This window comes from Leuresthes tenuis, unplaced genomic scaffold (genome assembly GCF_036924035.1).
Source record: "Leuresthes tenuis unplaced genomic scaffold, fLeuTen1.0.hap1 SCAF_17, whole genome shotgun sequence".
Classification (NCBI taxonomy): domain Eukaryota; kingdom Metazoa; phylum Chordata; class Actinopteri; order Atheriniformes; family Atherinopsidae; genus Leuresthes; species Leuresthes tenuis.
The window spans coordinates 10,668,521-10,684,138 of record NW_027325371.1 but is presented as its reverse complement, the minus strand read 5'-3'; the positions used below and the strand labels follow the sequence as shown (position 1 = coordinate 10,684,138).

Below are 15,618 nucleotides of genomic sequence, written 5' to 3'. Positions count from 1 at the left end.
GACCTTGCGAAGCTGGACAGGTGCAGGGCGGATGCTACTTCTGATTGAAATCAACACAGATAAGTGTGCTGTGGAAGGCACGTAGTTCATCCCTGCATCTTCATGTGTGAGGAAGACACACATATTATATGTGTTTTTTTTGTCTGGCAATGATAACATCATTGAGGCATTTGCAGATCATCTAAATTCTATTTTTGAAACCCTGCTCCAAAGGCTACAGCCTCTTCATGACCTTAAACAAGAATGAAGTATGAAAAAAAAAGTATCAAGTAAGTAATGAACAAATTTATAAGCATTATATATGTATAAGTAGTTATGAGTAAAAAAAGTGATGAAAGCTCTTTCAGCATGAAATTATTTTCTCATAATCCTGACATGATACAACATATTTTTGTTCATCATTGCTGATAGAGGCTGTAAATTGATTCATCTGTGAGAAGGAAGAGTAATTTCCCTGCATATGAATTTTCATAAAGTAAGAGCTTTTTACTATAGGTCTCCAGGGCATTATAGAATTAGTTACTGGAACTATACTGGTCTCTTATCCAGCTGTAGTCCAATTCTTAATAGAATTAAAAAGGATTAATGGCTTCTTTAGCATGCTCAAATTCAGGCCTGCTCCTCTAACCTCGCTGCTTTGCATATTTTTAATTTTCCTATAGTAATGACAGCTGGGGAGTGCACAAACTGTAGCCATTAGAACTGCAAGTGCATTAGGTCCTAATATGAGTCTATGAAAAACATTGTTTTGCGTGTTTGCAGTTATAAATCATCTCTATTCTGCTCTTTAGGGATTAAGATGTGTTGACTCGCTGTGGGAGCTAAAAAATGGCTGCTTAAATGGATCCACAGAGAACTGGTAGGGAACTTAAGGTGGACATCTGGACCACAATCACTCGCCACATGTTTATGTGTAGCTCCAGAGATACTTAACACAATAGAAACATCTACATGCAAAGTTTGGATACACCCATTCATTCCAAGTTTTAGAAAACAAATAGATAAGTGTGTAACTTTTGTCTGGTACTGTATGTACCCATAGATAATGCACACATTATCTATTAGTATTGAGTTATCTGGTAAAGACAATTCATTTTGCAAATAACGACAGTGCTACGTGGACAACTGCATACATCAGCTACAGTACACTGATCAGCCACAACAGTCATTGTTGTTGGAGAGATTTGTTGCCATGTCAAGCCACAGACTTTATCTGAATATTATGTTTTGATGAGGTGTATTTGAAAGCTTTAAGTCAGTCACTGTCAAAATTTATGAATATATCATTGGAAGAGCACATTTTTTTTCACATTTTTTTTCACATTTTTCAAATGCAGGATTAATAGTCAAATCATCGTCTTGGAGCAGTGACATAAATAAAGTAAGGGGGCAGAACAGGACCCCCTAGTCTTGATGCTCTTGATGGATTAGGTAGCAGGGACCTCTGATGAGGCTCTTCGGGTGGGGAGCGGGAGGAGTAGGGCTGCACTTAGGTAAATGGTAAATGGTAAATGGACTTGTACTTGTATAGCGCTTTTCTAGTCTAGCTGACCACTCAAAGCGCTTCACTACATGCCACATTCACCCCACTCACACACATTCATACAGCACATCTTAGGACATAACTACGTGCTTTCTAAGCATTCACACACATTCATACCCCCAATGATACACTGGGGGAGCAACATGGGGTTCAGTGTCTTGCCCAAGGACGCTTCGACATGTATCCTGGGGAAGCCAGAGTCGAACCACCGACCTTCCGATTGGTGGGCGACTGCTCTTCCTCCTGACCTACAGCCGCCCCTGTAAAAGCCTGGAGGGAAAATGAAAGAATTTAAGTGAATTTGAAAGGACAGGAATCAGACTGATTGGCACAAAAAGACAGAAGGCGAGAAGACCATTGGGCCAAAGCAGCGATGTCAGAATCAAGAATGAGGTGAATGTGACGGCATGAGAAAACAAAGAGGATGAAAGGCAGCAGAATGAAAGACTTTATTACAAATCAACAGGGCTCTGAAGTTGAAAGGGGTCATGGCCTCCTGCGTCCAGCATTGCTCAGTCACCATATGTTGAAGCACACTCGTTTTTTAATTCCACCTTCATTTCGATTTCAGCAATACAATATAATTTTCAAATTTTTAACATTATCATGTGCACAGACGGACTCTAAACCGTATTTGTGGTAGCTCCAGCTGTATTAAGTGTCAGCAGGAGCACATTTTGCTATGCTGACACACACACACACACACCAACACACATGTGGAATGGTAAAGTGACAACAATGCCAACTTTGCCAACATAAACAATCCCTTAGAGTCGAACATTAGTTTAAGGGATAAATCATTAAATATATGTGTTTTGTGTTTGTTGCAACTGTAAGTTGGCTTCTTTGTACGTGTCATGTTACCTAACATTACAACATGCACATAAGCCACTATTTACTGTCTTAAAGGTCATGTTATTGTCTTTGCAAGGTTGAAGAGATGTGTGGATAGTGCAATACAAGGGTGAAGGTTATTTGATAAGACTTGACGCCACAATGTGTTTTAGTGTCAAGATTAATGTTTTTGGCAGTTTTTCTTCACGGACAAGAAAGTATTCTCAGTCAGTAATCCCCCTCTTATTCTCCCTTTCAACTGTAAAGCAAACCAGGAGTTTACACATTCAAGTAGATTTTATTGCAAAGAACAATAGAAGAGACAGGTAATTATGTAACAAAGAATCATGACAAGTGAGTTGGACTTTGACTCAACATTCTTCAATAAACAAGCTTATTTATCAGGACCTAGGCCAGTCACGTTGTCAGACATACCAAACAATTTTCTTGTTGTTGTGTAGACTGAGCGATGAGAGATGATCAGTGTGTATTTCTATGTGAATGTGTGTTAGTGTTCATGTTGTGCTGTACCTTGCAGCCTGCTGAAAGCAGTCAGGAATGCAAAAACAAAATCATGGGAATAAAAGCTTTAGTGAGGACCTGCGAGGTGTCTGTAATGAGTGCAGAGAAGAAGTGGGAGGAGGATCTTGGGCTTCAAGGTCAACAAACTAAACATCCTGCAACACACACATTCACATGTGGTGGTCTTGACTCTCAGGGAGTGTAAGTTCATACAGGGGGATCATGAAAACAGACCATTAATCACTCGTATTGCTTAAACCGTTGGATGTATACAACAGACGTCAGAATTCACTTGTTATCTCAAAGCAGCTGGCCTCATTAGATACATCTTTAGAAAACAGCTGTCATCAGCTAATAGCGTCACTCTTTAAAAGTTCAATCTGTGTTTTCCTAAGTAAACAACCTGTTTATGTTTTCAGATGTGTTTCTGAGGGAGAATGAACACATCTTTAAAAACCCTTGTGCATTTAGAAGCTCATCATTTTTTCAACATACCAACATAATACCATAATCTCACATATCCACCACCCCGATCCTCCATTTCACACTTTTGTTGCGCTGTATAAGGCGTCCATGTAAAATACTGATCAACAAACTTATGAAAGACAATAACGGTATATAAAAAAGAGAGATTGTACATATCAAGACAATAAAAAGAAACAGTTTAAATATCTAAGAGATCATATGAAGTCAACAGTAGGAGTGCAAAATTAAAAACCTGAGGTAACACTAAAACACATACTCAACACAATGAAAAGTAGTTGTTGTAACTTGTGAAACAGTTAAATACAGTGCAGACTCCATTCTCTTTGTACTCCAGTGTTTGTTTGACTGTAAACACCCTTTAATCTATTTCATGTGCTTGTAAGTATGATGATAGCTCACTGCCAATAGGTTAGGGATCTTGCACACAGCAAACAACCGACAATTTTCCTCCTATTTCTTGTTATGAATGAGTTGAGCTTGTGAGTAACTGATGTGTGTGATACTGATCCACTAACATCACTTTCCAAGGAACGCTTGTTTATAATTGGTAGACAGAGGAGACTCATCATAAAGGACAAGTAACAGATATTATTTTTGGTAACACTCATCACTCATCATGATCTCTGCTGCCCACGCTCATCCTTTCTTCTTTTATTCTTTACCCCATAGATCTCTTTTCCTGTAAAACATGGCCAAGGTTTTTTTTTCACTTTTAACAATTGTGTACAGTCATGTAATGTATTTACCCAACAGTGTCAGTCTGACAGCTACAGCTTGTCATGTGTTTCTGTCCTTTCATTATGTTTCTCCTCTTCAATAGTTTTGGTGAGAAATAATGATATCTGTGGAAAAGCCAGAGAGGGAAGCCGTCTGCTGCAAGATGAAGAATGATGGCAGTGACAGAGAGACAATGCTAGAAGAAAAACCACAGACCTTTTTACTTGTTCATACACCGAACAGCTGGCCACAACTGGCATGAACTGGCAAGAATGTTCATTAAAAAAGTGATTGAACTTAACTTGCTGACAGTGCAAATCAGTGTCTCAACAGGGTTTTTTTTTCAGAGGATATTTTGACTTGTAACAGCAGTGAATTACAAAGAGGAACTAATAACCTCGATAATGGCTTGACTCAATCTTAGGTGTCACAGTAATGCACCAAGGCCCAGAAACTGGGGAACCTAAATGGCAACACTGATTGTTGATATCAATAACATCACCTGGGATTTCTATGTTGTTATATATCAAAAGAACTGCTGCAAAAAAGGTTCCAGTGACTCACTGGATTAATTAGAAGTTTGTTGTTGGTTCTTTTTTTCAACATGCTGCAGTCCTGTTCCTTTCACTTTTCTCTTCTCGCTGTTTTTCTGGTGAGTGCCATTCTGATTTGCAGCACAACCAAATACATGCCTTTGTTAATTTAGAAGTGGCTATCAGACAAGAGCTGAACAAAGACTGCTCAACAAAAACATGACATAGACACATATACTTAACTGGCATTTCACGGCACAAATTAAACTCCTGTTGCAGGTTTAGGTGAGACAGTTTAGTAAACGGTGCCGCAAAGAGCTGTTTCTAAACAAAAGCAACCTAATTGGTGATTTCATGTGAATTTCTTGCATACTTGCTCATGAGCCCACAGAGTGGTGCATGTCAGTGCTTGTGAATGTACTTGTCTGTGTATCTGAACAAATACAGAGTTTCTGAATTCACTTTCATTATATGTTTGTGCCTGTGCGTGTGTACAGTTGTACTTTATGTGAAGCTACGGAAATAACAGAGAGTAGAGTATAAGAAAAAAAATCCTGATTGTTTCTGTGGGATTATCCTTCACAATGCACGGCATTATCAGAGAGCTGGGACTGTAACAAGACACGCTGACCCTGGGTTTGCCCAGCAAAATACTGAGATTTCACCAACAAATCACAGGAGGGAAAAATAAGGAGAGTAGAGAGAAGAAATACATGGGGAAAGAGAGCAAACAGAAGACAAAGGAATGAAGAGTGGATTTAAAGGGAAAGTGGGGAAAAAAACAGTTGAGAATGAAATACAGAGAGGAAAGCCAAAGTTGAACTGGAGGCCATGCTACATACAGAGAGATTTGTTTTCTGACAGAGATCCCTCTCAGCAGATTTAGCTGGAAAACAGATTATTGTGACAGAGGCTATTCAACTTGTGCAACATGTGCTTCAGCACCGTGTGAGAAAAAGCTGCTCTGCATCATGGTGTACACCACTGTGACAGGACTGTATGTTATAACTTAAAGCAGCCACACTAAAGCTTTACATTGAAATACTGGAACACTCTCGGGCAGGAATTGATCTGCTAGCAAACATCTGTCAGATGTTTCATATTTGGTAATAGGACTTAGAGGTGTTTTTCACTGCATTTCTTTGTTTGCTTCCTTTTATAGGACATTCTCAGCAGGATCAGGTTGCTGTGCCCAGACTAACTAAGCTCTCTAAAGGGGAACTGTGGTTTTGGAAAGGAGAGCTGGCTCACTATGGAAGGACTTTCAATATGAGTGGACTACAGGAAATGTAGATGGGTTGGGGTGTGCATAGTGTTATGAGAGGCCCACTGATTTACTATATTCCCATGAAAGCTCCACCCTTTGCACCCAAAAAAAAGATCAAACTTGCTGATTTACTTTTTTGTGCTATCCATATGTTAGTAAGTAATTAATGAACAGTGAGTGAATTACACTCATCTGTTGTGAATGACCAGATGAATCTAATTCCTGGGTCTGTTTTTGTGTAAGTATGTTGGTGTGTGTTGGTATTGGCATGCTTTCTGTGCTGGCAGTGTGTCGATGTCCCCTTGTGATATCAAAGCTGTGCCGTTAGGGGTTTCAAGTTTCATACTGAGCCAACTGGACAGACCAAAGTTCTGTAACAGTCCCAGCAGTTTTCCTTTTTCTAAACTGCTTCAGTGTTGTCCTCAGAGTTACAGATTATTCCTTATTAGCATTTTACTTGAAAGCCCTCCAGCTGTCTCTGTGCTTGTTCTAAACACAGTTTTACCACTTCTAAGGCTGGGGCTCAGCAAAAATTGAAAATACAATTATATCCATACACAAATCTAAACATAAGTTTGAACTACAGAAAAAAAAATATGAACAGAGAGGGTGGGAATATGATTCAATTTCTTTAAAAGAGTCACTCCTAGCATTGGGGTTGGCTTTATTCTGGTGTACTCTGAAACAGTTTTGGAGCTTTGCAAACTCAATTCAAACAGAGTACTGGGCAGCCAACACTATTGTTTCAGAACTACTCAGGATTCTTGGGATGTAGCGTTTGCCTCAGCCTTGACTTCAAAACTCACAAACCCCAAAGGGTGCATTCAGGTTTCTGTTTTCCTTGGGGTTTATATTAATGAGCAGCACAAAGTCTGTGAGAGTTAATAATGATTTAATCAGTTAGTCATTTATTGTTCCTAAAAATCTTGCAAAAAACAGAGACAAACCTGTGCTACATATTAAAAAAGAATGGACCCTTCAGTGAAGGGAAGAGAGCAGTATATCTTTCATTGCTAATTTCATGATCAGAACAAGAAGGAAAGAACTGAGACAGGGGGCTGCCTTAAGAGCAGTAGAATTGTGATCATTTACCCTAAAAGTTCAACCTAAACTGAATTTACTCATTTGAAACTACTGGAGATGCCAAGCAGTAGGAGCCATGGGATATGCATGTTCCTAACTTTGCGAATATATTCAGACTATCCTGCGTCATCTCTGTTCTTCCCTGTTTATGCAGGGGCTCTGAGGATACAGGGAGGGATGATACAATGTCCAAACCTCCCACCATCAGTTGAACGTCCCTGGAAATGGATCAGATTGGACAAATCCACTACCTCACAGCCAATCCTCAGGAAAGTTGTGCCAAGAACATTTACTCTCTCATCTATGCCTGCTGTGATGCAGTCATTTATTTTCATCAAGAGTCAAGGTGATGAAATCATTAAGAATATTGCATGATTAAACTAATTAGAAGCACCAAACTTTAAAAAGTTAATTTCTTTGACCCCGAGGTCGCTTCATCTATCCCCACATTTAAGCCAAAGTGAGGTGGAAAGTACACTGTTGCTTGACTGCGCTGGTGGATTGTTGCCATGTAAGAAAGACAGAGGAGGGTTGAAGAGAAACTGGGAGAGACAGAGAGATAGGATAAGTAGACAGTGTTAAGGAGACAGAGAAGCCCACACTGAGTGGCACAGACTATGGTTTGTGTTTTCTCGGTGGACCAGAGAAGATGTAGTCTAAATGAAGCATGCTCCACCATAGCGGCTTCTGCTTTATCTTTGCACTGCAAATGTGTGTATGCTGGTGTGTGTGTGTGTGTGTGCGTGCGTGAACAAGAGGAATGACAGAGGCCTCTTTGATTAATAAGAGGCCTCTCTCAGGCTCACAATATGATGATAGGACTGACATTACTGGTTTACAAGCTATCTCCAAAAGGACATGAGCACAACACTAATAAAATTGTTATTGTTTGAAATTCATTCATGATAAAACATCCTGCTGCAGTAATGAACCCATACCGAGCAGCAGCGTATAAGCAGTTGTGAACTATGTGTGTCTGACCGCATGACAAGGGCCTCCCCTTGTGTTTAGTGTGTAAAATAGCAGAAGCAACTGGAAGGAAACTTAAGCTGCACAGACTGCATCTAAAAGATCAGAGTGGAAAACATGACATACACTGACTTACTCTCATAGATTGCCACAAAATCTTGGAAATGTCCAAAACAACGAGCACGTAATGAATCTTTACTCATTTGATCCAATAAAACTTAGGGTAACATGATAGACTCATGAACGGGCTGAGGTGAAGTCATAGACAGAGGCTCTGTTGGGGAGCATGGTTTCTTTGTTATTTGGTTTACTGGTTTTACATGTTACCGAAATAAAGAACTTAAAATACATGAAATATTATAAAATATGGAAAGGAGAGGTCACTTGTCAGCCCAAAAGAAATGTATTATTTACAGTTTGTCAGCACTCACAAGCATTAGTCAGTAAAACACCTTGTAACCAACGCGGTTATGCAGATCAACCAAAGCCTGTACAGAAAGTGGTGTATGAAGGGAAGAGAGGTGGAAACGAAGCTCTTAAAAAAATTGCAATTTAATTTGACAATTAATAATTTTCAAAGAAAGGTGGCAGTAATGCACCTCTGAGCTGATAAACAATACAGATCACAAACAGGAAGTAGTCTTGCTTTCACTCTTCAGTGTGTGGTCGCATGAAAAACTCTTCATTCGACAAAATGACTCCAAAGAGTATTCCAATTCTCCTTGGAATTATATCATTTTCCATTGGACAAAACCATGGTGAGAGATAGTTATTGTTAAAATGTGTTTTCACTTGCTTTTTTGAGTTTTTACTCATACCTATGATTCACTTCCTGAACTGGTCTATCGGGCCCTAAAATCTGCCGTAGTGCTGTTACTGTTTTCTCTGAGTTTTAGTAAATTAATCAGTGTTTGTTCTTTATTCTAACACAGAATGCTCTTTGAAGGACAGTAACTGCAGCGACATAAAAACTTCTGCTGGATACAAACTTGTTCATGGATGTCCAGTGGAAAGCAGAATTTACATCAGTGATGATAATGAGGTATTTTATTTGCACCTCCATACACATAGTTTTATAGATACATTTTGTCAAAGGTTTCAACAAATTGTCTTAAACTTGAGAAAACCTAAAAGTGTTGGGTAGACACTTGCCATGAAAAAAAAGTTTAGGTGAGGAAAAGAAAGTGAAAGTATTAATTCATCATTATGTTTCTATCAGACTATGATTGCCCATGCAGAACCAAGCAAAGGACGATTCAACCATTCGACTGAAGTAACGACAATGGACAACAGTTCAGTCACCACAAAAAACTGCCAAAACCTGACAGTGAGATGCGTTCTGGATTCTGTGAGTCCTTAAAAGTACTTGAGTTGAATCAGTCTTTATTGTGCAGGTGAAACATGCAGTCTTACAGTACAGATTTTGATTTTGTTTTATAGGAAAATGGCGTAAGTGAGAACTGTTTGGATTTTAAAGTAAATACAGGTAAGCATAAAATTTAAATTGACTTTAATTTGTCATCAATGATTTTTTTTCATTACTGAACATGATTATATAAATCTTCATTGTATCTCTATACTATATAAATGATCCCACCTCTTCATTTTAAACAGACAATCCTGATGGCAGTTTTCTTCCATCACAATGGAGCCTTGCTGGTGAGTGAAAGTGTATCCTGTGACTGTTTTTTACTAACATTTCTGTTAGTATTACAAATGAATTTCAAGAAATGAGTAACTCAAATTAATATTAGAAGGTATAATATTTGGATTTTGCCTGTCATCCATTGAATGTAGCTGTCATTGTCATTGCCATCGGAGTTGCAGGAACACTTTGTGCCTGTTACATCTCTTGGAGAAAAGAACTGAAGTGAGTTCACCTGTTTGTGAGAATAAAACATTAATGCCATCCACTTTTACACTCACACAGTACCTTTTATTGATTCAGAAATGTGGGCTTATTGTTTTGTTGTTTCTTCCTTCTTTCTGTCAGGAAGCAGAACAATAAAGCAACACCTTCAGGATTTTTCAGATACATACTGACCTGCTCCTGTCTGGTAACTAGGTCAGTCACATTTTGAAAGTTTTAGCTTGGTGTGTTCATCTAAACACTCATAAATGCACTCACAGAAACTCAAATCATTTTCATTTTATATCCACAATTCAAAATGTGTGTTTTCTATCCATAGCAATAAAAAGAAAGTTGAAGGGGCCTATAAAGTAGGCTGGAGGGACACTGATCTTTTACAAAAGAGAAAAAAACTGATCAGCATTTTATGCTCTTCTTAAATTTACGTCACAGTAATTCTATGTACGTCTATACTTCTTGCAAACCTGAAGTGTACATTTCAGGACTTGCCCTACACCTGCTTAAAAATAGAGAATAAAGCAAACATTGCTGTAACTATGAAGCATTTAATGTCTCACTCTCAATTCCCTCTTGTCTTCAGAGCTTCCAGCCAAGGTTCTGTCTCGACAGGTAAAGCATTCGCTTCGGTGGACGAGCGTGGCTTTGGCTCATACCATTTCAGCAAGTGTTTTACTGCACCAGTAAGTAGGAAAATCTCTGTGTGATCTCGGAATGAAATGCTCTCTTCATGTTAGCAAATAATTTCTTATTTTGATTTTTGCAGACTGACGTGGAGTCAACATCCAATGGGACAGTTTAACAACAACAACAGCAACAACAACGATGATGATGATAATAATAATAATAATAATAATGATAATAATGATAATAATGTTTTATGTATCTATTATAATGATAAGAAGTATACTTACATAAGTGTGTGGTACACTTTCTGCCATGACCTTTGAGGTCAAGTTCAGCAGTTTTGGTAAAATATTCATTTTCAACTCACAAAACATTTTTCTTTTAATGAGGTAAATTTTACAAGACATATTTTTCAATCAAAATGTACAGACTATAACATCCCACAACATATTTTTTGTGCTCAGATTCTGTTCAGAACATTTTGCCAAATGACTACCTGAGGTAATCACAGTAAAGCTGTAGGGCTGAACTGGTAGACACAGGTCTCATTTAACTATATTTCATGTATGATTGGAGGTTTTCTTATGAAAACATTAATTGCTTGGCTTGACCAAAAGATGGGTGAACCATAAACATGTTAGAAAAAGTACCACATGCATCAATGTGAGAGAACTTTAAATGCACGTATCTCTGACAGATATGTTCTAATATATGGTTTATGTATACATATTCCTGAATTAGGGGTTTTCAAAGTCTAAGAAACTATGCTTCTGCTCAGCAATACTCACTCTACGTTTTCACAAAGTTTTACTAAATTCCTAGGTACTTACATGATCATGATTATGTTGTTTAATTCCACACGTGCTTAGCGAATTGACCAAGACAGCTAAATTTTGCTTTTGCAGATATATCCAGACTAAATACATAAATGATCTGTCCTAACTTATTCATTGACTTTTGACTTCACGAAAAATAGTAACATTTCATTAGCCCTAATGTATGTGAGCTCTCCTGCTGCTTTCCCAAACATTTAAGTTATTCTTTTGATAATTGACGTGAAATTTTCTTGGCTCCATTCACTGAGCCTCCCCCTGAACCAATTTGGATCTTGCAAATGAAAGCCTGTCTCCCACTTTGAAAACCTCTAGCCTGAACTGGACAGATATTACATCAAATGTTCCATAATTTATCTAACATAATATTAATGGATCAGTACAACACATCAATAGGTTTTCTTTTTCTGCATTTTATGTTCCTGATAATGCCTTTTATTATAATTTTTAAATCACTAGGATAATATTTCTCTTTGATGCAACAATGTCTGCATTTTTTTCAGAATTTTTATTGTAATTCTGGTTGTTTGTTTTTTTGCAAAAGGTTATCTTTAGCATGGCTTTTTAGTTGATTTATTCTAGTCAGTTTTATATATATAGAAATAGTTGCAATGAGTATATATGAATGTTAATAATTGCTTGCCTTTCAAGTTTGAAATAAATTTTCTCTATCTTTGAAATCCATTGCTTGGTTGCTTGGTTTCTAATTCCTTCAACCAACACTTTTCCGATTTATACCACAAGGGGGCAGTAAACAGTTTTGGTTAATACAACACCGAGGAACATAGACGCATAAATATACATTTCACTACATTTATTGAGTAATGCAAATCCAATGAATGCATATTTATTCCAGACCGCAGTAGTTTCATATGTAGAAACTAAAAAGGCTTTAGTTTGAGTAAGTCAATGACATCTTACAGTACATTGTTTAGGTGGATCTCTGTACTGTTGTACTATATTAACTTACTCTACTAACACAGTAGACTGGATGGTAAGTAGACTGCACATCAATTGGCAGCCTAAGTGTTAAATACTGTATGTTACAGCACTTAAAAGATCGACTGTTCTTGTGGCTTGATACATGGCAGTTATTATAGTAAAACACAAACACATAGGGGTTCATAGTGAACTTAATACATCTCCTCTCTATCTCTTGGGATCTGCTGACAGTTGCTGTGGGTCCTGGTTTGTCAATGTCTGACTCTATTTTGAGCTTCCCTAAATGTGCAGTGACCTTGAAAAAGCCCTTTATTTTAACTCTCAGATGGACTACATGTCAGATAGTGAGGGTGGCTGGGGTTACAGACTTCGCTGCTCATGCTTGATATGTTTGTGCATGAAAGTGTTACTGTAGCACTGGTGAAAAGAGGGTGATTGAATGGTCAATGCCTGAGAGACTCCTCTCTCAGGGAGTTTCATGGAAAGGGCATGAACAGTAATGCAGGACTTGATTGGTGGATGGTGCAGGGGGTGAGTCATTGTATTTCATTGAACATGTACATTATACATAATGAAATAAGAAAAGCAGACATATGGGAGAAAGCAAATGAAATCAAAGCAAGGTTGCAAGAAACCTCAAAGTGCCAATGCTTGGTTTAAAGCAAGCAATACTAGATGGGCTCCAAATCAGAGACACTTAGATGTATCATACCTAACTGATCTAGCTAATCTCAATTTTTATGTTCATTTTGCATTGTGCTGTTATGTGCTGCTGTGACTTACAAGACAGCAGCGAGAAAATGATGTTGCATTGAAAAATCCGTAATCTATACTCATGCTGCAGTTATTAAAAGATTACATCAGGGATCCAACCACACGGTCTGATTAATTAACCTTGACTGATGCTTTAGAAAGCCAAACAACAGCACAATTATGTCCACCAGTGTGCATGTACTTACACATGCATACCACAACACCATAATACTGCAATCAGTCATGGTAATACCCACTCATTGTTATTGTAGTGAAACAAATCCTTGCTCCAGCTCGGTACAGAACCAGTTCTTTGCTCCCCTCAGGTGTGGAAAGCATTTCTTAGTCTCTGTCCAAACACAAAAAGTGTCTGATATTTCGTTGCATAAACTGACAGCTTGCTTTTTATTATGTATTTGATTACTTTGCAAAGTATGAACAGACCATTGTTTGACTAAATCATCATCCTGACCACCAGGTCAAATGTGCATATGCAAGCTGTGTGGCTTAAAGGGGAGCTGACTCAGGAAAGAACTGGGCCGCTTGGCTTCAGTACACTGCTTCCCATGGTGCTCAAATGAACAGCACTATACAGCTGTGACCAGCCCGAATGGCCATGAATAAAACATAACCACTGTATTAGTGCTTAAACATATCTTTTCATTTCCAGTTTGAACGGTGATTTAGGTTATCTTGAAGGTCATATGCATATAGAACAGCAGAATATTAATAATAGTTTCTTCGTGGTACTTTTCCTTTATCACAATGGCATATACACAGATACACAAACAATTATAGTTTACCCCAGTGTGCACCTACACACACGCACACACACCAAGACTCAACAATTTCACCCTTCTAGACATTCCCAGAGAAACCCTTAAACAACACGGGGTATGTTTTCAATAGTTTTTTATTAATATGTGCTGATACAAGGTCGCGCTGACCTGCAATGATGGAAACACTCACAGAAAACCATCCCCTTTGGCCCAGACTGCTGTCAAAGCAATGACTGTGAAGGAAAAAAAAAATCAAATAAGACAAATGATCATCATTCCCGCAAGAAAACAGAAACAGAATCAAAGTATTGTATTTACCTCAGTTTACAAATGTCTCAACGGTACATGGTAAATAATCCATATAGAAAAACATAGAAAGCTTGAAAAATGGTGCTAAATGTATAATCCCAGGGGCACAAAGTCAGTGCTCATACTTTCTACTTTAACCTGCTACGTAAAACCACCAGAACCAAATAATCTATTCCATTTCAGAAATGTCTAATACTGACCAGGTTCTGCTAGGCCAAGCTATATAATACGTGCCTGGCACCACACCTTTAAATCTGTTCACACTGGCGAGTTGTCTGGTTCTGAAAACAGTGTACCAAGTTGATAATTGTGTCTGATACCAGACAAAATTAACGCAGCCCTTAGCTGACTCAGAATATCCCATTCAAACCTGAAATAGCCAGCTCTTATCTGACGGACACAGGGGCTGCAACTCTTGGGCTGATCATGGATGGAGACGACAAAAGCCATCGACAGGCACATGTAGGCACAGTTTAGCTCCTTCACACTCTCAGAGACAATGCAAGCAGTGGGAGAAAAAAGCAAAAAGCAAAAAATGAAACAAAAAGAAACATGCCTACATATTCAAGCTGCTGCTGCTCTTTGTGTATGAATGTTACAAAATAAACACTCGATCCATATCTTTGTCCACTTCAGTGTATAAAACTACTTAACATATTGGAGAAGATGTATTTTACATAAATCAAAGAGTTAAAAGATGTGTTTCAGTTTTGGATGAGGATTTCTATGAAAATGGGGCTAACATGTTTTGCCCTTTGAGAGCCTGATACTACTCGAAAGTCCTGTGTTGTTGGTCCCACCCTGTTTATCAAAGATGGTCTATGTCTTTCAGTGCTGGCACAGTTCCATAGACACATTCAACACAGGGGACAAAGATCAAAATCTTCATCAAAACTCTATATATTCTCAGTAACAACCTTAAAAGTACTGTATAGTAGCCATGTAGACATGTAACAAGAAATCAATAACAAAATAGTGCTACTATTGTCGTTGTTTATATTTGCTTTTTAAAAATCTATTTAGGAAAATCTTGTCGCATTTGCATGCACCCTTAAAATCGTGCTTTAACTTGCTGATGCGGCAGTGGATTCATTTTCACATTTTTTCTTAAAGAATCATTCTTTAGACCCTAAAACAGACACATCATCCTTCCTCCTCGAATGGTTGATTCCCTTAAACTAATTAACAGAAGATCTGACATACCAGCTTGATTGTTTCAAACTGTAAATTGATAGCCTCTGGCCTTCAAAGCGCCTACAAAAAAGCAATCTAAAACAAAGTAGCAGGCCCATCTTCTAATCCACATATAATCCTGTATAACCTCACTGCAAACTGTTTTCATCAGTTAACCTCCCTATCACACTGCCTTTGACTTTGTTTTTTGTGACATCTTTGCTGATGTCCCTGCTTCAACCACTCTTTGCACACAAAACAAACCCTCTGCTCCCTGCAATCCTACCCTCCTTGTATTTGTATACATTTTCTTCTATATGTATATATATATACATATATATAGACTGATCAATCCCTTAGCTGATTTTCTTACGACACTAA

At 38.1% G+C, this 15,618-nt stretch overlaps 3 long non-coding RNA genes across 3 annotated transcripts; all 3 read left to right on the top strand.

Annotated features, from left to right (window-relative positions):
• Positions 1-8,601: 8,601 nt before the first annotated feature.
• Positions 8,602-9,202, top strand: LOC140273186 (uncharacterized). The gene is made up of 3 exons (XR_011908009.1): positions 8,602-8,712; positions 8,887-8,996; positions 9,174-9,202. It is a non-coding gene; the product is annotated as an uncharacterized lncRNA (long non-coding RNA).
• Positions 9,203-9,312: 110 nt separating this feature from the next.
• On the top strand, positions 9,313-9,875 carry LOC140273188 (uncharacterized). Its single transcript, XR_011908011.1, has 3 exons — positions 9,313-9,440; positions 9,569-9,613; positions 9,709-9,875. It is a non-coding gene; the product is annotated as an uncharacterized lncRNA (long non-coding RNA).
• A 15-nt stretch (positions 9,876-9,890) lies between these two features.
• Positions 9,891-11,853, top strand: LOC140273187 (uncharacterized). The gene is made up of 3 exons (XR_011908010.1): positions 9,891-10,019; positions 10,405-10,504; positions 10,588-11,853. It is a non-coding gene; the product is annotated as an uncharacterized lncRNA (long non-coding RNA).
• Positions 11,854-15,618: the final 3,765 nt, after the last annotated feature.